Source organism: Sceloporus occidentalis, unplaced genomic scaffold (genome assembly GCF_023333645.1).
Source record: "Sceloporus occidentalis isolate IW3139 unplaced genomic scaffold, rSceOcc1.0.p SCAF_1, whole genome shotgun sequence".
Lineage (NCBI taxonomy): Eukaryota > Metazoa > Chordata > Lepidosauria > Squamata > Phrynosomatidae > Sceloporus > Sceloporus occidentalis.
Window position 1 is genome coordinate 243391429 of NW_028316981.1, and position 23653 is coordinate 243415081.

Sequence of the window (23653 nt, forward strand, 5' to 3'; positions counted from 1 at the left end):
CATATAAAATTGCAATACTGCAATTGCAATACTTGGTGTGAGTGAGCTAAAGTGGACAGGAACAGCATGTGATAAGGCACATAACTACACAGTTATGTAGATTTTCTAAGAAGAAATGGTGTGCCATTAATTATGAGGAGAGATGTAACAAAATCAGTTAAAGTCTGCACAATTGACTGAATTGCGAGGCCAACAGTTTGTTCATCATAAACACATTCTTCAAGCAACCTAAGAGGTGACTATATACATGGACATCACTTGGTGCTCAACACAGATATCAAACCGATGACATAATTGGAAGCAGAAGATGGAGAAGCTTCATTGTCTCTGCAAAAACAAGACCAAGAGCAGAAACCACAAACTGCTAATATTAAAAACTAGAGTAAAACCAAAGAGGACTATTAAACCAAGCATCATGCTAAAATGCAACCTGAAGAACATACCAATAGAATTTAAAGATAATGCAAAAATAGATTTGCATTATTAACCCTGATTGACCAGGAGCCAAAAGAACTTGGACTGAAGCCAGGGACTGTGACACTGACACCCAGTCACCCTCAGATGGCAGCCCAATGGGTTCTGTTCTCCCACCACTGCCACCTATTAGTGATAAGCACTTGTTTTTTTTAATCATTTCTTTATTAAATTGTGACACTACCACTTATGTGTGATGGTCACTTTATTTTCTTGTGTACACCAACTTAAATGTGGAACTAATTCCCTGTTTGAAAATATCAGTAGTGTGGTTACTTAGTCAAGTCCCAGACAAGCCTGTATGTGAACAATAATAAAACTTTATTTGAAAGATGGTTTGAACAATGTTTCACTTGTGGAAATGTTTTATGCACTTGTGACTTCCAGGTTCCACTTTGTTACAGTTTACTTCCCAACACTCTCTCCAGAGAACAATAATTACTTTTACCCAGGACCCACACCGTCCTTATACTAGGTTACTTTCCTAAACTTTGGGGTGGTACATACTACCACAGGCTAGTGATAACCCACAGGTTATTACACCACAGCAACTCCCTCTCTCAGAGTTCTGTAAGAGTCTGAGTTCCTCACTTCTGGACTCTGACCCTAACTGTCCCTATCTGACTCTAACTATCACCAATGGACCTAATTATCCTCTCCAGCCTTCATTTTGATTGGCTGGCTCCATCTCTCTTCCTATTGCTTGTCACTAGGCTGGCCAAACTCTGTCTTCTCTCCACAGAGACATTTGTCAGAGGCGAATGCAAAACAACACTATCTCCAGCTGAAAAGAAAGAGAAGCCTCAATGGATAACAGATTAAACTCTTTGAGCAATTATGGGCAGATGTGAAGCAAAAGTAAAAGGTGACATAAAAGTCAGTTTTACAGAGCTGAACTTTAAAAAAGCAAAAATAATTACCGTGGATATTTGCATAACTTTAAAGGAAACTATAAAGTCATTGAAATAGTTAAGGTTTTCCATACCTTGGGTCAGTCATTAATAAAAATAGAGACTGCAGTAAAGAAATCAGGAGAAGACTGGGACTTGGAAGGGCAGCTGTGAAAGAACCTGAGAAGATCCTGAAATGTAAAGATATTGAATACTAAACTTAGAATCATTCATAGCATTGTATTACCAGTTTCAATGTATGGTTGTGAAAGCTGCACAGTAAAGACAGCTGACAGGAAGAAAATCAACTCATTTGAAATGCAGTACTGGAGGCAGGTTCTACAGATACTGTGGACTGCTAAAAAGGCAAATCAATGGGTCCTGGAGGACATCAAGCCTGAACTCTCCTTAGAAACCAAGATAATTAATCATAGGCTATTATATTTTGGACATCATGAGAAGACATGATTCCCTAGAAAAGACAAAAATGTTTGGTAAGGCAGAAGACAGTAAGTAAAGAGGAAGACCAGATTCCAGATGGATAGATTCAACTAAGGACGCCGCAGCCCTGAGTCTGCAAGACCTGAGCAGGGCTGTTAATGACACAGCAACTTGAAGGTCTCTTATTTATAGGATTGACATAAATCAAATTTGACATGACAGTAGGTAACAACAGCAACAACGCTATGCCTTATCAAGTCTGGATCCAACCTTATATCCATATACTTGCTTGGTTTCCTTGTTCCACTCCACTATCTTTCTTCCTCCCACTTTGTTGAAAGTCTGGCCCTACCTCCCATCTAGTTGCTGTGGAGGTATCAAATGTGTGGTTTTTCACATAACTTCACTGACTTACTCTATGGAAGGAATAAGAATTGTGTCCCTTATGAATCACATGTAGACTCTGGATCCTTTTCTATTATTGAAAGCTTTTTGATAGCAGAATGGAATAATTTATTCCTCCTCCAAAAAGCATCCAGGAAGTTAATTCTCTCTTTTAATGCTACTTTGAATGTCCAAAGAAAGAAAAGTGTGAGGACTGGGGGTCCCCACCAACTGCGCCAGTGTCTTTAAAAGTTTCAGGCACTGCTTAGCTCAAGGATGTTTTGCAAGAGGTTGGGTAATCTGAGCATCGTTGATACCTGTGTACACCAAAACTAATGTGAGAGAACTCCAGGTCTGATCAAATAAAGAAGGTTTAATTGTGAACACAGACACAATAATAATTCAAACAGACACGTCACACAGAGCTAATAGTGGAAACTAAGGGTTGCAAAGGGGGTGATATTTACCTGTCCTGAACAGTAGAACATGGAAAGTGGGATGTGGCTCAGACTGGGGTCTGAGGGACAGGCAGTGAGCAACGAAGATTCTCTGCACACACATATGGCTAGATTTGGGACTGATATTTATATCTGAAATCTTAGCCTCAAAAGATGTGCTTGATGTTCTCCAGAAATGTAACAAAGACTTGATAGTCTTCCTAGGAACTGACACTGCAATTCCAGACTGGCTGATGGCTTTAACTGTAGGGTAACAAAAACGGTGATTGGATTAGAACAACCCAAGGGTATTTGGACAGGGGAGTTGGCTGGGAACGCAACAGGGGGTAGGCAGGAGATACTGGCTTCCTTGCTTTGATATAATGAAACATTGTTTGTCTACAGTGCAAGAGGATATGCAAGAAGTCTGTGGGAAGGACAGAGCAATCAGCAAACCTATTCAGCATGTATGGCAACATTAGCTGGATCTAACACACGCCTGGTCTACGCTCCTTTTCCCATGGGAAATCTCCCTATATTCCAAAGGTCATTGCAACTTCTCAAACATGCATGGCTCCAGAGATGAAAATATGAAAATATGGAGATGCCAAATATAATGTGGAACATGCAAGGTATTTTAACATCAGCACTATTTGGGCTCCGAAAAAACAGAAATGACCATCTGCCAGTTTCTGAAAAATGTCAGTGTGACCCATAAGGATTTAGAGGGGCAGGAAATGGGGCACATGGGATACCAGCTGCCTACTCCTGTCTTCAAGAATTGCTTTAAGGTTTATAGGTAGCTATTGCATGTAAAGCACTTTGACCTCTTGAAGGCTGTTGTTCAATTATTGTTAAATATTATGGGCTGCAATCTTTATAGTTCAGCTTAGTGTAGTAGGTCTGTGGGCAGACCTATGCTAAGCTGAACCATATACCTCCCCTGACTTACTGAATAGCCTCTGAAGCCTCCAGCCCCTGAATAGCCATTTCCTGCTTCTGTAATAACAGAAGAATCTGTTATATCTCCATGGCCAAACACAAAATAATTCCAGCAGTGCTGGAACCTCAAGAGACCCCTAGTAGGTCTTAGTGCAAGTTATCATTATTTCATACCTGCTTGTGGGGAGACACTCCTGTGATCTTGCTCATTTCTCATGAAGCAAGGAATGGCTCTTTAGATGAAGTAGAGCTTCAGAGGTTGTTCAGTATGAAGGGCCTGGATACTACAAAGCAAGAAAGACCCCTCCCATAGTATCCCAAACAGGAAACTCACTTATGTGTAAGTAACAGAATGCTAGCCATAATGTGATGACAATATATGTTAATGTTTTTTTTTCTGACTTTAGATTAATTCCTCCTTTTGATATTTCCCAAATTTCAGTATCATGTGTGGACTTGATATTCTCCCATCTGTAGAGGAGCCTCTTACTATAAGCATGTGTATTCCCCTTAAGGCTGTGATAATATTTAAATGACCAGACCACATGGATGCTTTTCATGGAATTGGCTCCCCCATCTGCACAGCACCTGTTCTGTGGGGGAAATACATATGGGTTGAGTCATTTATACTTTCTCCCAGAGATCTGGCAGCTATTTGTGAATTAGTGATTCCCATGCAGCTGTGAAAATATCTAAAGGGTATTGTATTCAGACATAAAAGATATCCCATTAAAATCACTCATCCCACCACAGGTTTTCTAAAAAGGAACATTTCACATTGCTGAAGACCGATATACCTCTACTTTGAATAGGCCAGTCTCTGAAGGCAAAGCATTTCAGCATTCTAATTTAGACTGCAGTCTAAATATGCCAATGCTCTGTTACAGTTTCTGTTTTAAGAGTTTGGTTGGTATTGATGAAGTTAAATCCTTAAGTCATTTGGGCTCTGTCAATACTGATTGTTTTGTTTCAGGCTTTTAGAGTCCACCTTTAATTCGTTATGGACCTGTCTGTGATGATGCCAGTCAATGAGCTAAATCACTTCAAATGCCACTTTCAATTGCCATGCAAAAGCTGATAGCTAGTGGACAGGCTGTCTACAATATTTTCAGATTCTGCTCTGGCTGAGATTGGTGAAGGATTTTCTATGCCCTGGGCATTGCAGTTGTGTTTTGGGAATGACCTTGCCAACCCTATCTATCTCTTTTGCAATACTTGTGATCATAGCTCTATATGCTATAAAAAGGATGCTTCATTTTCATACTCGCATCACTGCACTGCTTATTTTGCCAATGTCTTTCATTCCAGAATTAATATCCAAGAGACTGGGGATTATTCCTGATCTTCAGTTTATACTTGTAAAGCAACTACTTTAAATCCATTCGGCTAATATTGGCCATGAAAGCAGAAGAGCATTTGCTAGGTGTCGTGAAGGGAAAAATAATAGGCTTACCAAGCAGGTTAAATCCAGGACAGGGACAGATCAGCTGTCAATATAAAGTTAGAAAGTTCTGGAAGTTTCATTTTAAAATAAACACATTCTAAAATCTTTTCAGTCCACCTGTCCAGTCACATGTATGCATGTATAAGCAATGTATAGGGATGGAATATATACTCAAAAAATATTTTCAAAAATGGTTAAAATATGTTTTTCAAAAGTTAGAAAAACTACATAAGGAGATTTCTGTACTGGTGAAAATAATCACAGCTTGGAACTTATTCTCCACAAAAAAAGTGTGATTATTTTTGTAGAATAAATCCCTACCTATAGCATTTTTTGTCCAATTTTCTGCACAAAAAATATTATTTTTGCATAGAAATAGTATGTTTTGTGCAGTAAGCTGTTTTCTAAATGAAAAAAACCATGCAGATTTTGTACAAATAAGTCCTAAACTGCTAATAGTTGTCAAAAACTGCTTAGTTTTTAAAAACATTTTCACAGCAGGAAAAAAATTGCTAAAATTAATAATAATAATAATAATAATAATAATAATATACTTTATTTGTATTTTCCCGCCTCTCTCAGGTGGATTGAGCCGGGATTACAATTAGTTAAAACACATACATCAATATAAAATACATTTAAAATATATCAATAAAATAGTGCAATTAAAATAACACTAAATCCATCGAGTGGTAATGCGATAATTTGTCCAGCAGTATAATGATGATCTTACAACAGGTCAGGTGGATACGCTCGCTGGAAGAGATCCATCTTAAGTGCCCTCTTGAACGAGTCCAAGGAGGTAATAAGACTGATCTCCTTCGGGAGATTGTTACATAGTTTCGGAACAGCCGCTGTAAAAGCTCTCTGGGAAGTCAATGTGAGCTTAGTTGGAACATATTCTAACATGTTCTTCCCAGTCATTCTGAGAGTGTGGGCGGATTGTGTAGGGAGAGGTGTTCCTGCAAGTAACTCGGGCCCAAGCCATGTAGGGCTTTATAGGTGATAACCAACACCTTGTATTGTGCCCAGAAGTTGATCGGGAGCCAGTGAAGAGATTTCAGAACAGGTGTTATGCGATCGAACCTGGATGAACCTGTGACCAATCTAGCAGCCACGTTTTGAACCAATTGAAGCTTCCAAACTTGGTACAAGGGTAGCCCCATGAAGAGCGCATTACAGAAATCACGACAAGAGATTACCAGTGCAAGTACTACTGCTTCTAGGTCCTTTTTGTCCAGGTAGGGATGCAGTTGGCGTATCAACCGAAGTTGGTACCAAGCACTCCTGAATGTCGCATCTACTTCAGATGATAATTGTAGCAACGAGTTCAGGAGTACTTCCATACTGTGAACTTCGTCCTTTAGGGGAAGTGTGACCCCGTCCAGGACTGGTTGACAGATCTCCATCCCTGGACTAGGGGTACATATCCTGAGTACCTCCGTTTTCTCTGGATTCAGCTTGAGTTTGTTATCCCTTATCCAGCCCATTACTGACTCAAGGCAGGCATCCAGGAGAGAGATGCCATTTTTAGTCACTGAAACAGTTGGAGACATACAGAAATAAATTTGGGTGTCATAGATTTCAAGCATCGATCCCGCCTTCCCTTTTACCTCCTTTCCACTCTGTTAACACTATATCTCCCCTTGCCCCACACTACCTCTATTGCTGCTCCACTTGAACAATGAAATTAGTGAAGAAATATATTCCTTGTTGTATGGTTATTGGCTAGTACATGTGCACAGGGCCACAATTTTAAAAGCCACAGTTCATGCAGAATCAAAGAATAAGCCATGGCTTCTGATTGTGGTTACAGCTGGCTGACAGACCATGCTTTATCTGTGGGGACATGTTTCATCACAGTAACAAGTCAAAATTCAACAAGTAACAACCAGGCTATGTTATGTGTGAACTTGTCCACCATGTGTATTTTTGGGTTGTTAGACACAACATTGTATGTCCAGGGCTGGGTCCTGCTGTGCAAAAACAGCACACTCACAGGTATTTTGGAAGGGGAAAAAGGTCAAAACAATTTATTGATTACAGATACAGATGGCTTGGCAAGTGCATTGACCAGCCCACCTATTGGTTGATGAATCAACCCTCTGGCCATAGGCAGAAATAGATGTAAGGCAGGATAAATACATCCAGGCTGGGATGCCTCCTCCAGCATGATCTCCTGCCTCCTCAGGGGGCAGCATTGTAAAAGTCTTCACCCACATCTGGACATTCCCATTTCCACTACCCAAGAAAGTAACCCTTAACAGGGCAATCAAATCCCAGACCCATGCCACTCACCCCAAGTTGTGACAAAGGCATAACATTAAGCATCAACTGAAAACAATGAAGGCGACAAACACCTGAAAACACCAAGCACGATGAACAGGTAAGGTGGGCTGCCACTCTTCAAAGGAATGCTTCCAGAAGGGATAGGCAGAAGGATATAAAGCCAGTTGCCAAACCAAAGTGAGAACTGAGCTCACTCCAGTCAGGCCTCCTCAGCTAATGAGTTGAAATGGTGATTTGAACCCCACTGGCTGGTGTTTCCCACCTCCTGAGGTAGAGGCATCACACTGCATCCTGGAAAGGAAAACCTGTAAGAAATAATGGTACAATCCACAAGAGCAGTGGTCCTCAAAGTGGGTGGTAGTGCCCCCTAGGGGCGTTGGGCACTGAAGGAAAAAAAAGAGCAGCAGGGGATCCTCAGGGGCAAAAAGAGGACAGTAGAGAATTGTGGGGATGGGTGTTGCAAGTAGAGTTGGCCTTGCTGTTGAAAAACCGTGCAAGTGTGAGACTGAAGTCTTTGAAAAGCAGCATGTCTCAGATTCCTGAAGGCAGAAGCGAAACCTCAGGAAAAATACTCATCCACATTCCACCCTTGAGGCTCTGGGCATTACTGCACAGGCATGCCAGACCCAGAGTCGGGAAGGTAAAGGAGGCAAGCAGAGGCTTGGAGCAGCAAGGAGGCTTTCTTGTGTCCTGGTAAACGTGTGGTGATGCTGCTTGCATGCTGGAACTTTTTGCTTGCTTGGGGCTGGAACTGCCCTTCCCTCCAGCTCCAGTGTGTTTGAAAAAGGGGAGAACCTTTTCTTAAGGTCCAAAGTATCTCTTTCCTCTTAGTTGCATAATAATGGGTGGGAGCTCCCCTTTCCTCCATTTCCTTCCCTGATAGAAATATGTGTGTATGTTTGGGAAAAGGGGGAGACATGTGGAAGACAAACAATGAAGTCCAGGAAATAAAATTTGTAAATAAGTCCATTAGCAGCACAATGAGAAACCTTCTTTCTTTTTCTCTCCTGTGTGAAAATACCTGCCCCTCCTTTGGCAGATAATAATGAATTTCTCAAGAAGTCTTTGTGTTGCTGCATCTGAAAAAAAAAACTTTAAATGCTGCTTAAAACACATCAAACGCGTTCCCATTTACAAAACAAAAGCAAATGTCTGACTTTTGTTGGAGATAAAAAGTTAAGTCTCAGCCCTTTGTTCCCTCTTGTTTAGGATTATCCTGTTGTGTCTAAAATGCAGTATCCTGAAATCTAGAAAGCATATCCAGGAGTAGTTGTGTTGGCCACAATGCAAACAATAACATCCAAAATTCACAAAACAGCGATACCTTTCTCCTGTTTCGTTTTTAACATCTTTCCCCAATGAAGAAGCCAGCTGAGCTTCAAAAGCTTGTTTCATCTATTTTGTGCATTTCGGTTGACTAATAAAGGTATCACTGTTTTGTGGATTTTGGATGTTATTCTGCTTTGCTGTATGGGCTGGCCAGCATGGCAACCCCTGGATATGATTCCTAGAACAGGAGTCCCTCTTAGTCTTCTAGCTGTTTGGAAGCTTTTCTCCCTCCTTTCCCATCCATAGAAGTGGGGGGAGGCACCTTTGCTAAGTTCTCTTCCAAGTGGCTAGAATTCAGAGGCATAGGTTTAATTTGCATTACAGAAATAATGCAGTTCAGCACTGCTTTAACTGCTATGGCTCAATTCTATAGAAATCTGGGATTTGTAGTTTTGTGAGCCATATAGCCTCTTTCAGGGAGCTCTGGTGTGACAACAAACTACAAACCCCAGATTTCCATAGCGCTAAGCTATGGCAGTTAAAGCAATGTCAAACTGCATTAATTCTGCAGTGCAGATTCAACCATAAATCATGTTAATCTGGAATATCAGTTTGCTAAGGGATCTTGTAGCACCTTTGCGACTAACTGTAGTACACACAATTGGGATATTGGGCTATTTCTTTATACATTTTCCATTAGGCCTGCTTGCATTCAAAGCAGAAAACCAAACTCATAATCCCTGAAGCTCACAAGACCTGATTTGTAAAAATTATTTTTACTGGAAAAATCTCACATACTGTATATATTCATGTATAAGTCTAGAAATTTTACTCAAAAAATCAACCCAAAAAAACTAAGTCAGTTTATCCATGGGTCAATGTAAGTACTTTGATTCTTATAAAAAGGGAACCATTCCCTGGTAAAAGACAGCGCTTTTTTCTGTCCTGGAAACTCTGACCTCTCTCTCCAATCTCGTCCATCCAGCCTTTAGTGTGAGTGCAAATGTTTATGCTTGCTGGAATTTTGTAATTTCTTTGGCATTGTTTTCCTTTGTTTCATCCTTTAGATTCTTTGTTACATGCCACTAAGTTTTAACATCGACTTATCCAAGAGTCATATCAAAATCCATAATTTTCACCCCCATCCTGCCCTTGACTTATACATGAGGTTGATTTATAGTTGAGTATATATGGTAATCACTCTGGGCTCTGTATGTCCGTCCGTCCGTCCGTCCGTCCGTCCGTCCGTCCGTCCGTCCATCCATCCATCCATCCATCCTTTACCCCACCTTTGTCCCAGCTTGGGCCCCAAGGCAGTTTACAGCAAAGCTAAAATAAGATTTAAACACACACACACACATGCAACTTGATGATTAAAAAGGTTTAAACCCAATTAAACAAGTCATCACATTAATTTTGAATAGTGCAATACCATTTAAAACACAACAGTAAATAAAAATGCACAAAGCACATAAAAAAGAAGGGGTAAAGTCATGATGCTCTGTCCCCAAAAATATGATTTAAGCCTAAAAGGGGGCTGCTTTTTTCAAATACTACTTCTACTTATGAAGGGGAAGAAAATTATTCACACCCAGAATCTTAAAAAAACGGGAGGTAAAATATATGCACTTCAGGGTTTTACAAGGATCACAGCCTGCAGGCCACATTTATCCATCTCTGCCTTAAGTAATGACAGGTGCTCATGGCCTTTATTTGAAAAACATTTCTATTTGACAAATTACACTATATATCTGGGCAATATTGGATAGAGCCAAATGTTGTAAATTCACTTTTTATCAATAATTGGGTTAGACTGGAGCCTGGAAATGTTACTTGCTTGAACTACAATGATAACCAGAATTCCACAGCCAGCAAGGGAGTAGCCATGAGGACTGTGGATTCTAGATTCTGGGATGTATCACCAGAAAAAGTAAATCTTCAGAGTTCTGGTTTGAATAAACCCGAAAGCTATACATAGCAGTTAATCTCTAACAGTCACTTATATTTGGGAAGGGCAATGATGGAGTACCTGACTGCTTGGCATGTGGAAAAGTCACAGGTAAAATCCTGGCATCTTAAAAGTTAAAAGAATGAGGTAGTCAGAAAATCCTCTACCTGAAACCCTGGAAAACTACTACTGGTTTATAATACTGGGATAAATAATATTCTGATAGGATATAAAGCAGTGTTTTCTCCATAACATCTGAATTTCCTACATGCCAACCATTGCTGATTATGTTGCCAACACATCGCAAACATGGATGGAAAGAACAAACTGAAAACTAGTCATGACTATATGAAATCAACCAGATAAATATACTCTTATCCTTATTTTTAAAGATAAAATAAAATAGTTTATCATAAATTGCAATAAAATAAATGATGCAGCAAGGGCTGTCAATGATCTTACCATTCCAAATGCAAGGGGACACAAATTGCAAAAAGACAAATTAAGCTGAAGAATTTAATAGATGGAAGTATGTGATCAAAGACCAGCAAAATGACTCAGTGGGATAGTGATATTTTTGATGTGAACTTTAATTTGCAGCCAAAAACTATACAATTACATTCCATAAGAATGGGCTACTGTCCAATTTCACTTTCATTTAGTTTTGTTCAACTAACATTGTCATGATATCCATTGCTGTCAATTATACATCCCAGGCAATGCTGCTGAAACAATTTGCATAGCTTAAATTGTTAGTTATTTGGAAACCATTTTCTCATGGCACAGGACTCTAAATGTGCAATAATTGCATCTGATGTTCCACTGGCAGAGCTAGTGTTTCCTTTTTTTTTCTTCCCACGGTGCTCTTATTATAAATATTCCATAGGAAATCTTTGAAAAAGGCAAGAGAGCATTTTTCTTTTGTTCTAGAATGAGCAGTCTTTGTTACATGTCCCATAAACAGGTGAATAATGTAAAGTGATTCAGTTAAGGAAAAGACAAACAAGGCATATATTCTAGCATTGCCAACTGTTTAAGGCTAAGTTATCCACAGTATAGGCAAAAATCCCAAAGGCACCAGCCATTCTGTTCTCCACACAACGAATTGATTTAACAAAGTCCTCTATTTACTGAACTGCAGCCTAAACGGAAAGAACTGAAGGTCTGCCTTCACACTGAAGCTTGTTTCAAGAACAGGAAGGAACAAAATCTACTCTTGGGATCTTGATTTGGTCCTAAATTTGGCAGAATTTTATTCATTTCCAATCGACCTTCATCCTAGTAAAGGGAACCAAGACCAAACACAATTAAAAAGATACAGCTATAAAAACAATCAGTTATAGTATTGGGATACAACAAAACAGATTGTTATATTAAAATAATCTGATGTTTTTAATGAACATTTAAAAAAAAAATCTCTTTAAGAGAAAAAAAAGTATAGCCTACCTGTTAAAAATCCCTTTCTTACAACCAATCAGCATCAAACACCTACCTGAATTAAAAAGGCTTTGGCTGTCATCACAAAGACAACAGGGAAGGAGACAACCTAGTTTTTCATGGTGGGGAGCTCCAACCTGGGAGTCTTCCAATGAAGAAGGTCCTCTCTTGTGTCCTTAACAAACATGCTTGTGAGGATGATGGAATCAAAGAACCTCCTCCTTGAAGATTTTTAACCCATGCCTTGTCTACATGAGTCAAAAGACCCATCATACCCCCACCCCCATTCTAGTATCATCCTGTTCAGATGTTGTTTGACTCAAACCCTGGGTTTGGTGTGGGCAGTCTGGAAAATGTCCAGCACATCCCACATCAGAACAAAGGCATAGCAAGGTTAATACAAATTTTAAAAATTACCTGTTGCTTTGGATGTTCAGGAAGCTGTGGAGCTCTCCATTTCTGCAGTGTCTGTCTGCACAAGCATCCCACTGGACTGTTCAGCATGTCTGCCACTACTTTCTGAGGTCAGAATGAGTTGCCCAGCATGTGACTGTCACTGAGTGCCTCATTCTCAGAAGGTAGCGATCCACAGCGGTGACAGACGTGCTGGACAACCCAGTGGGATGCCCATGCAGACACCACTGCAGCACAGAAATGGAAGCCATGGTATTGGGTGCAGAACAGGGCAACTGCAGAGACAAGGCCCCAGGCAGCTTCAAATGGAGTACTGTGAACCTAAAGTGTAAATATCACTTTAAATAGCTCATATTGCTATTTGGTGTTTGTCTGTCTCAAAATATATCAATAAATTACAAATACTTATTTTAACAAAAGCCTTTAAAAATATGTTTTTAGATATCTACCCAAAAGAAGCAGAAACTGAGGAGTATTCAATGGCATTCACAGAAAGTATTGGAGACAAGTCTCAAAAAGCTCAAAAGGGCTATTTGGGCTACTTAAAATGGTAGCAAACTGCATTATTTTTACAGTATAAATGCATCCTAAGCTTTGGTATATTGTTCTTGTTTATATACACATCTGACTCTTCTCTCATCGCATACAACAATTTCTACCTATCATATTTTAATGATGTGAGGGGTTTTTATTACAATCCCAGCAATAACCAGTGACATCTGAAGGGTTTGTTTTTAAAATGTAAACCTATATTTATATGAAAATCTATCCTTTATAGGATTAAATCCAGCCATGTTTTTGGCTTGCTGATTGATTCTCAATTAGTCAGGGCAAAGTACTTGCAAGAATTGGGTTTTTAAAAACAGAGCAATTACAGGAGATTGTTTTCCACCCCTGCAGCCTCATTTCATACTATAAAGACTTTTTATAAATCAGACAGATTAAGGTGGAAAGGTATTTCTTTCTTGATATTGTTTTAATCGGGCATTGCTAGACTACAACATGTAATTTCTCACCCCCTCTGTATTGTACCGACGGACACAGCCAGTGGTGAGATATGGATGCGGATTTAGCTTTATAGTTATACAGGTCTATACAGTCTGCCCTTGCCATAAGCAGGGGATCTGTTCTTCCCCTGCTCCCTCTGCATAAGGCAAATTTCGCATATGCTGGAGTCCCATTGATTTCAATGGCAGCACGCTAGCTTTGCTTTTTGTTGTCTCTATATTCTGTACCTTCTATGCATAGAGGATGAGCTTGTGAATGGGAAAGCCCCTTGTGTCCATGGAGAGTCTCAACATCCATTTTCTAGCTTTCAGAGTGACACAGGGAGTGTCCATGGATACAGGAAACTCTCCCATTCAGAAAGTTTCCCCTGCATATGTGGATGGTGCTGAAAATTGAGAAGGGATGGGATCAGCATGCTTCTCCTTCTCACATTTGACTCACTAGAGAGACATAGGGATCAGGCTAATGTGGGGAAATAAAATCAAAAGGGCCCCATTCTTTCCCTTCCTAGAGCCAATTAGTGTGAGAAGAACAAGAGGTGTACCTACCTCCTCTATACTTTTATACAGATTGTTTTGGGTTCTATAGTCAATTGCAGAGCATTCTGTGCAATCATGCTGGCCACATGATTGCAGAGTAGTCTCTGACAACACTGGCTCTTCGGCTTAGTAACAGAGTTGAACACCGCCCCCTATGGTCAGACATGACTTCACAACCTTGTCAATGGGGAATACCTTTACCTTTACCTTTATAGTCAACAACCTCTATAATTTGCTTGGAGTAAGCATATGAAGGGTGGGGGGTGTTCATCCCCATCCCAGTGCATGATGGAGCAAGCACCCAAGATACTGCATACATAAGGATGATGACCACCTCAGTGATGGAATGACCATGGCAGCATGGCCAGAGGACACAGTGCATTAGCCTGAAACTTCCTGAAACCTCATAATGCTACTGAGCCCATCTGGAAATGTGGCAGCAATTAATTTCCATAACACTTGACACTCTGTTTTTATCATCCTCATATATTCAAATCCACTAAATGTTTGTAAATTAAGTAACTGAATGCCGCCATTCTACTTATGTAAGCTTTTATAAGAAAGGACTGCAATTTGTCACTCACCAAATAGTGAAAATGACAAAAAAGCATCCCAGATGCTGCAGCTTTGACTATATTCTCAAAAAATATAAATAAATAAACTACCCTGTGTACTGAGTGCAGAGTTGTTAAGGCCCGCAGAAAAAGCTTTAAAATGCAATCATATTTTCTGTCAGATGTATCTAATAGTAATTTGTAAGAATGCTTTTGCCATACCTGATGCTAGGTTCACCTGAAATGTAATAATTCTTCCCCAATAACATTAAACAGAAATGTGCTACACCAAAGTTTTATTAATAGTTTGCTTTTAGGGAGCTTTTCTTAAATATCAGCTAGTATCAACCTATTGATATTTGAATGCGAAATGAACTGAGGAAAGAAGGAAGTGTTTGATTAACAATTTGAAAATTGATCTCTATCATCAGCTTGAGTGCATATTATATTACAGGTAATTACAGTCCTGTGGAAGCAAGCTAGACTTAATAGAATTCTTCTGATGTCTAAACTCATTCTACAAATGGATTTTGCAATAAAAGGAAACAAAATATGATGGAGTTCTGATTATGGTCAGTTAATTTTTCTTTTGTACAGTTTGCACACTGCTGAGTGCTACCAATGGAATGTCAAGCAAACTGTGTATAGAATGTGTTACAGTAAATCTCAGTGGCCTGGTACAAACGGGTGCTTTGCAGTGTCCTCACTAGGGCTAGATGAGGCTGGGCATTTACATGCCCAGCAGCCCTAGTCCATAAGGATGCCACCATCATGGCTTGCCACCGTCCACACAGATGGTGCCATGATGGTGTGAGCCCAAATAGCCCTGGCAGGAAGCGATGTGATCGAGGCACGTATGCACGCCAATTGCACCCCTTCCAGGAAGCTGTTTTTGGCAGCTTCTTTTTGCTCTCAGGAGGGAGCACATTGTTGCCGCGCCATTTGGTTGCTGCGGCAATGATGTGGTCAAAGAGGGTCGGCATGGAGCTGCCTGTCTGTCAATCCCCCCCATTTCTTAGGCGTTTTGCTTAAGTAGCAAGTGATTTTTCTGTATGTTAGTCTCCATCTCTTAGGCATTTTGCTTAAGTAGCAAGTGCTTTTTATGTATGTGTTATTCACCTTAGCAAACAAAGCATCAGGCTTCGGACTTGATAGTCCCTTTTGCAATACAAGTGAGTTTCCCTTATCCAGAATTCTGAAATCCAAAATACTCCAAAGTCCACAATTGTCCATGTGGGTTGCTGAGATACTGACACATTTGCTTTCTGATGGTTCAGTATACACAAACTTTCTTTCATGCACAGAACTATTTAAAATATTATTCATAAAATTATCTTCAGGCTATGTTTATAAGGCATATAGAAAACATAAATGAATTTCATATTTAGATTTGGATCACATCACCAAGATATCTCACTGTAAATGTTTCAAAACCTGGGGGGAAAATCTGAAATTGAAAACACTTCTAGTCCTAAGCATTTTGGACATGGGAGACTGAACTTGTAAAATGAAAAGAAGGAGTTAATGATGATAAAATGCAAACAGTTTTTGAGTTGCCAACCTAACTGTGTCACAATTGACACATTCCTCATGTCCATGTCATGTCTGAAGTACCGTGTCCCATTAGTGCTGTAAGATCTTTAGGAGAGGCCCTGCTCTATCACCGGCTTGTTCGATGGGGAAAAGGGAGAAGGCCTTCTTAGTACTGCTCCCAGTTTTTGGAACTCCCTCTCTAGGGAGGCTGGGATGGCTCCCTCCATGCTCTCCTTCCATCAGCAATTGAGAACATTTGTGTTTAATTGTTCTTAAAATAGCTTTTATATGAATACTTTAAACCCAGTTTTGTATAGATTTTAATCTGTATTGTTTATATGTTTTTATCTGACTTGATTCCCATTATTGGGAGAGAGGTGGAATATAAATTAATACTAATAATACTAATATAAGTTGCACTACACATGCTGAGTAATTGTTTTAGGCAGTGCAGAGTGGTTTCATCCAGTTGACTGTGAAATAAGCAGAGTTGTGTATTATTTTTGGCATATGAATGTGCATTGCTTCTGTGTGTTGCTTTTGCACACTGCAGTTGTATAATGGGGTTGTCAGCCATGCACATTGATCAGTGGTCTAAATATGATATGTTCCACATTGGTATTCAGTACACAAATTGTGTAATGTTACTCTCCCAGAAGATATTTACACTATGCTGAAGCAATATAAGAGCTCATCAAAGATGCCTAACATAAAGTGCTATATACCTACATTCTGTAATTAGCAAGATCTTGTCAGGTACCCTTACCATGTATGAAAAAGGACTGCTGTGGCTGTGTAATTCTTACATAGCCTTAGGAGTGAGCTAGCTCATACCCTGCAACACTTCACAGATGAAAACCAGGACACATGTGGCCAAGTAACATGAGTGTCTTGTCAAGCTAGGAAACATTATTAATAAGGAGGAACACACAGGTTATGAGAGGCTGCAGCAATTTGCTTTTGTCTGAGGCTACTGAAAAGGGCAAAATTCCACCCCTCCTCTCCTGACTAAACTAATACAAAGTAGTTTTTCAATATGAACTCATTTTGAACAAATGGAAGTACCATGTATGAAGTACCGTATATACTCTTCTATAAGTCGACCTTGTGTATAAATCAAGGTCAACTTTTGGGACCAAAAGTGTGAGTTTTTATATGATCCATGGATACGTCAAGGGTCAGACTTAAGGGGGCAGCCCACCTGGGGAGAGCCTGCTGGCAATCGCTCACCCTTGTCCCCAGCTAGGCTTTCTCTCACTGAGACAGCCCAGCCAGGGAGAGACTTGGTCAAAGGACCTATTTCCCCTGCATAAGTCTACCCAGGATTCTGGAGGTCATTTTGGGGCAAAAATTTCTCGACTTATAGTCAAGTATATATAGTAAGCAGAGAACAAAGGGGGAAAGTGGGAAAAAGAAAGAAAAACTGGGGCACTTTCAAAACAGCGAAAATGTGGGAGTGTTGAGATTTAATTAAGACTATCCCTGCCAAATAGGGATAGCTAGAGGGTATGCTAGGTAAAATTCTGCATTAATAATAATTTCATATAATATGTCTCTGCTTCCTAGATAATTATTTCTTTGAATAAAATTATAACACAGGAAGGCAGTTTTCCCCTAAATATTTTTCTTCCCTATTCCCAGCATTAAAATTGTTACAGTCTTCCAAATCCCATCATAGATTTTTGTGTCACTCAAGAAATAAAAGAATTGGTAATGCCATCATTTCATTTTAAAAAAAGAACACCATCAAATTATGTTAATAAATATCACCTTTTATTGATATACCGGTAAACTAATTTTGGAGCGATGAAAACTGAGCATGCTTTGTTAATGCAATAAGGTAGTTAATTATTTTCTCTCCCTTTTTGTATGCTGAAGATTGCCCTGTGAAACTAAAACACAAAGATGTAGCTTTCCAAATTATTCATTATAATTATGCAGAGGAAAATAAGACATATTATGCATTCCCTATACATATTGGTAGCAAAAAAGATTATTAGTTCATACAAAAAATCAATCCAGAAGAGAAACATGAATAAGTGTGGTATCACATCTGGAAATTAATAAACCCACTCTGTTTAGAAAAACAGGAGTTCACCAAGTAATGAGACCAATAAAAATAGGACTTTATTATAAAATGTATTACCAAAAAAATTGAATAGCGTTATAAAGAAAAATTTTAACAGCAAAAATGTTAAGAAGAAATAATTGTTTTAATTGAATACACAAAATATAAATTATATTCTTTCTCCTTATCTCTTTTCTTCAAGGCATTCTTCCCACCCACTCTTTTTTTTTCTGATGTAATTTCTCATCCCCTTTCCCCTTGTCCTATTCCCCAACAGAAATGCCCCCAGAGTAATAATATTATGTGGAATGTGGAAATGTTTAAACAAATAGAGTTGGATCCAGATTCCTTGGGGATGAAAGTCTGCTTATGTGATTCTATCTTAAGAGAAAGGGATAAGTCATTTCCAGCAATTCCTCTCTCCTCTCTCAATATGGGAATTTGCAGACTCCTCTATAAGAGTATGGAGGGGTTACACTGAGACATGTAGCAGAAAAAAAGGAATTAACCAAAACTTCCCCTCCTGCTTCCTTATAGAAGGAAAAATCCACTTGCTCTATGTCCTTTCTATTTGCAGCAGAGCAATTCATAGTTAATGTCCCCAGAAAGAAAGAAAACATTCCATAAAGCAGGTGTGTGTGTGTGTGTGTGTGTGTGTGTGTGTGTGTGTGTGTGTCATCACCAAATAACATGTCTTCTCCAGTGGGGAGTCCAGGTGATACATCACCCAGTCCTTAGTTGTGGTGTGAAATGTCCAGACAACAACCAGCCAGTTCAGCACTGGAATTGTTGTACACCTCCTTAAATTGTTTTTTGTAAACTCACATTTATAAAAGATTGTGATGCTGGGTGGCTGTTTACAACACACACCCCTTTGGTGCCTGGTACAGCTGCCATGGTAGTGAGTGGCTCACTCTGAGGCCAGAATGAGGCACCCAGCCATGTGATCGATGCTGGGCACTTCATTCTGAGAGCAAGTGATTCATTGTGGCAACAGCTCCAGGATCCACAGTGGCATGCATGTGGAAACTGGTCAGCATTGCAACATGGGGCCCCAGGTAACATGGGGACATCAGAGCAGCTCTGGGGCCAGAATACTTCAGTCTGCTCCAGAATATTCTGGCCCATGAAGACCCTAGGCAAGAAATTCTCATAAATGGTTTTCCAGTTACACTGCCTTGAATCCAAAGTTTCTGATTTTAAAGTACACAGATTTTTCATGGGGTACATAAGAGTTTCCAAAAATATTAGCAGAACTAGAGCCAACCTGTGGCAAATCCATAGATATTTAAAGTTGAATTGAACTTTTACTGGTTTCTAAGACCATTCACTGAAAAGGTCAAAATCCAGGAAATCCACATGGAATTAATTCTGCTTCAAACAGCATGGCTTTGGCCAAATTTTGTCCATGAACCCTCATGCCCCATAGTAAAATCAATTCTGAAATTTGGAGAGAGTTCAGCACACTTCACATAGGAGTATACATTCTGTATGCCTCACTCATCTGCAGGAACAGTCCCTAATTTCTAGTACTCTTTCCTGGTAAAACTATTCTGAATTTTGCTTGTTGTAAGGATGCTGGCACTTTAATTTTCTGTAAGTGTATGCCAGCATATAGCAAAACTCTTGTGATTTCAACTCACCTCCATGCATTTCATAAATTAAAATGTCTGAGAGATGAAGTCATGAATGTATGCTCCTTGAATGTACCTGGAGGTCCATGAATCCAAAATGCCAGTGCACTTCTTCCCTGTCATTGCTTCCCCACTGCACAAATATTTATCCAAAGAGTAAATGTCACTGAATAGGTTTCAGTTGCAGCTCTTCTAACATATGTGCACCCAAGTTTATCATGAGATTAAACATACTCAACTTTTTATAGAACTAAATTGCTATTATCACTTTAGGGTCTTATTGCTCACATTTTTAAACCGGCTCCATTCCCCCAGGCTAGAGCCAGGATGTAGGATGGTGGCAAGGATTATCACTCACTAAATTGCCACCAAACCACTGGCTGCCATCAGCCCAGGTCCAAGATGGGTCCCAGCCATGCTCCGCCAGCCCTTCCAAAGTCTAAAATGTGCTGGCAGAGCCTGGACACGGAATGGACCCAGGCTGATGGCGGTTGGAAGTTTGGTGGTGATTTAGTGAGCACTAATCCCTGCCTCCATCCTGCATCCTGGCTCCAGCCCAGGAGGCTGCAACTGATTTTAAAGGGTGAGTGATAAGCTCCTTAATGTGCAGCAAGCAGGACAGAGCTTTTAGCAATGTTTAAGGAACGCTGAGGCAGTGATCCTTGCTATGCTAACAGAGATGTTTACTTGTACACAAGATGGTTGCACTTTTCATCCATGAAATGCTGGAAGGTATGACAGCCAATTATTTGTGAATGGCCCAAGATGGCAAACAAAATGGTCAGGTAGTCAATGACTAACAATTCCGAATTACAATCACTTTCTTTAACTCAGATGTGTCTGTCCAGGTAAACTTCTATCAGCCATTTACCATACTATCTCTCTAAAATTTTATTACAAAAGGGCGAGCTATTGGTAGATATTGTACAACAGACTCTGTTCTACAGCCTGTTGTTAATTACAAATTTCTGTAGAAATGTAATTAGAAGATGTATTGAAAGTAGACTTGACTCCACTGATTCTGGTTAAGGTGCAAGTAAGAGTAACCAAATTCCAACCTCTGCAATAACCAAAACAGTGAGTAATGTTGGCATAATTTAGATTTTATAACCCACTAATGATAGGCCACTTGGGCAGCATGCTACCTGGAGTTTCATGCACTCCCAAGCCTGTCTTTGGCTGCATCCAAACTTTAGAAATAATACAGTTTGACACCAGTTTAACTGCCATGGCTCAGTGCTATGGAATTCATGGGATTGTAGTTTTGTAAGACATTTAGCCTTATCTATCAGAGAGCTCTAGAGCCACAAGAAACTACAGAATTCCATAGCATTGAGCCATGGCAGTTAAAGTGGTGTCAAACTGGGTTATTTCTGCAGTGCAGATGCAGCCTTTGTGGCCTTTGATGTCTCTAGATTCTCTGGACTGCCACAGAACAAGTGAATTGCCAGTCTTGGAAGCCTGTAAGATCAGTAGTGTATCTCTGAAACAGTTTTCAGTGCTCCCACACACTGTTTAGTATTTTTAAAAAATCAAAATCAGAATTGGAGGGGGGGGTATTTTTGGTAGCCAGAGAGCCCCAGGTTTATAAAATTGGCTTCTTTGACCTGCAATAATTGTCCACCTCTAAGTTATAACAGTTCTCAGTGATAAAAGAAGAAAACTAGAAGCACTGCCAAATACTGTAGGACATGGCTGAGACAAGTTTGGTTTGAAAGGCAAGTTTTACATATTTTGAATGGACAAGAAAATAGGTAAGAAATGTGAGAGGAAGATACATCCACTTGGAGCACATAACAAGGCTTTTAGTTCATGAGAGTACTGGAATAAACTATGTTAATGAAAGTATAAGTGGTTAATTAATTAAACCTTGATGGTACTCAAATCTTCTAGGCTGAAATTATTGCAAAATTCGTAAGATCTCATTAAGAAGTAATACCCAGGTGTCCCAGTTCCACTGTATAAAATTGGCTTTTAATAGTAAAACTTTGGAGTCAAACTTGTCATGTGGTTTTTGACAGCCCATTGGTGAAAGGAAAGGCATAATACTCTACAGTCCATTCTGGAACCTAACTTTAAAAAAAAACAAAAAACTTACAGCTTTGCACCAAATTGTGCTCATTCAGTAAATAGAAATGCTTTCTCTCGTGGTTTGATTAGTAACAAATCAGAAATTCCAGTATGAAAACTCCAACTCAAATGAGTTCAGATTTATTTATTGTTTGTTCCTCGTCTTTCATTTTTCCAGAGTTCTGAGGTGACAGACTATTGTATCCAGCCATTAAAAAATTAGTTTAAAAGACCACACAGTTAATAAAAAATATATTAAAATGAAAGACCACATAGTTAAAAGACCACAGATTTAGAACAGTGCTAAAACCTCTGTGTGACCTTGGGCAAGACACATGCTCTCAGTCTCAGGGGAAAGCAATGCAAACCCCCTCTGAACAAATCTTGCCAAGAAAAACCCGTAATAGATTTGCCTTAGGGTTGCCATAAGTCAGAAACTACTTGAAGGCACACAACAACAACAACAATAACAACAACAACAGTTCTAGTTCTAGGGGCCAAGGGCCATGCAAAACAGTGCAGCCAACCCGTGGCTGCTTGCTGGAAACTCAAGTGGAATATAGACATAGTGATTTCCTGAAGAAGTTCCACAGCTGCAGTGATGATACTGAAAAGACCCCGGTATCTTGGGTTGGTGAGACATGCAGCACATCCCCACTGTGGATCTAAAATTCTGTGCATATTCATACGGCAGGAGGTGATTCTTCCTGGCCTCAAGCTATTCCAGGCTTTGTATGTCTAAGGAGATTATCACATGTCTACTTTCACCCAGTCCAGGCGCAAGCTGGCACAGACTTAAACGGGTGAAAACAGATCTTATCACACACCATTTTGCCCAACTCAGCTGCATCGTGTACCCGATCTGGACTCCTGGCATACTTTTTGAACCTACGATACTTTGCTGTCCTTCAAAAAGTACGCCAGGAGTCTGGATCAGGTATGCGATGTGGCTGAGTTGGGCAAAAAGGCATGCTATCAAATTCTTTTTCACCCATTCAAGCCCATGCCCAGCCCATGCCTGCATGGGGCAAAAATAGACATGCAATAATCTCCTAAATCAACAAGATGAACTGAATTTGGGGGGGAAATGGAAAACAGTTCAACTGGTACAAGACTGGTGTGTCAGATCAAAAATGCATCTGATAGCAGCATGAGTATTGCATCTTACATTGACTGGAGTTTCCAGATTCTTTTCAAGAACAATCCCACACAACATGCATTGCAATAATCTAGTCTGCAGGTAATTCCAATCCTTTGCTGCATGCAGGCAATGATTCAAGACTTCACAGCTATCAGTTGCAAAAGAAGATAAAGCTGGGTATCGTCAGCATAGCGATGACACCCAATCCTGAAACTCTGGATGACCTCCCATAGTGGCTTCATGTTGATGTTAAGATGAACACTGGGATAGCACTGAGCCTTGCTGAACCGCATAGGCTAACAACAGTACCCCAGCACCACCTCCTGGAAACATTCAGCTACAGAGGACCAGAATCATGGTAAAAGAGGCAAACAGCCTAGCTTAAACTCTATACAGGGGTTTTAACACCAAAGGTGATCAACTGTGGAAGGCTAGAGGGCCACATTAGCCCCCAAACAGACCTAAGTCACCTGTAATTTTTTTAAAAAATGAAATTTCCTATAGGAGGCATGGGACATTTTCACCACATTTCTGGGCCTTCCTGGACCATTGAAGACCTTTTTACATAAACATGAAGTAAGTAGAAGTCACTTTCTATTCACTTCCAGTTTCAAAAAATAGATTTCTCCTGGGCCCAAACTGACTTGGAGGGGGGGGTCCATACACAATGGAAATGCACCCAATACTGCAGAGGTTATTTTGGCATAAAAATTGGCATCTGGGTAGGGGATCAGGAG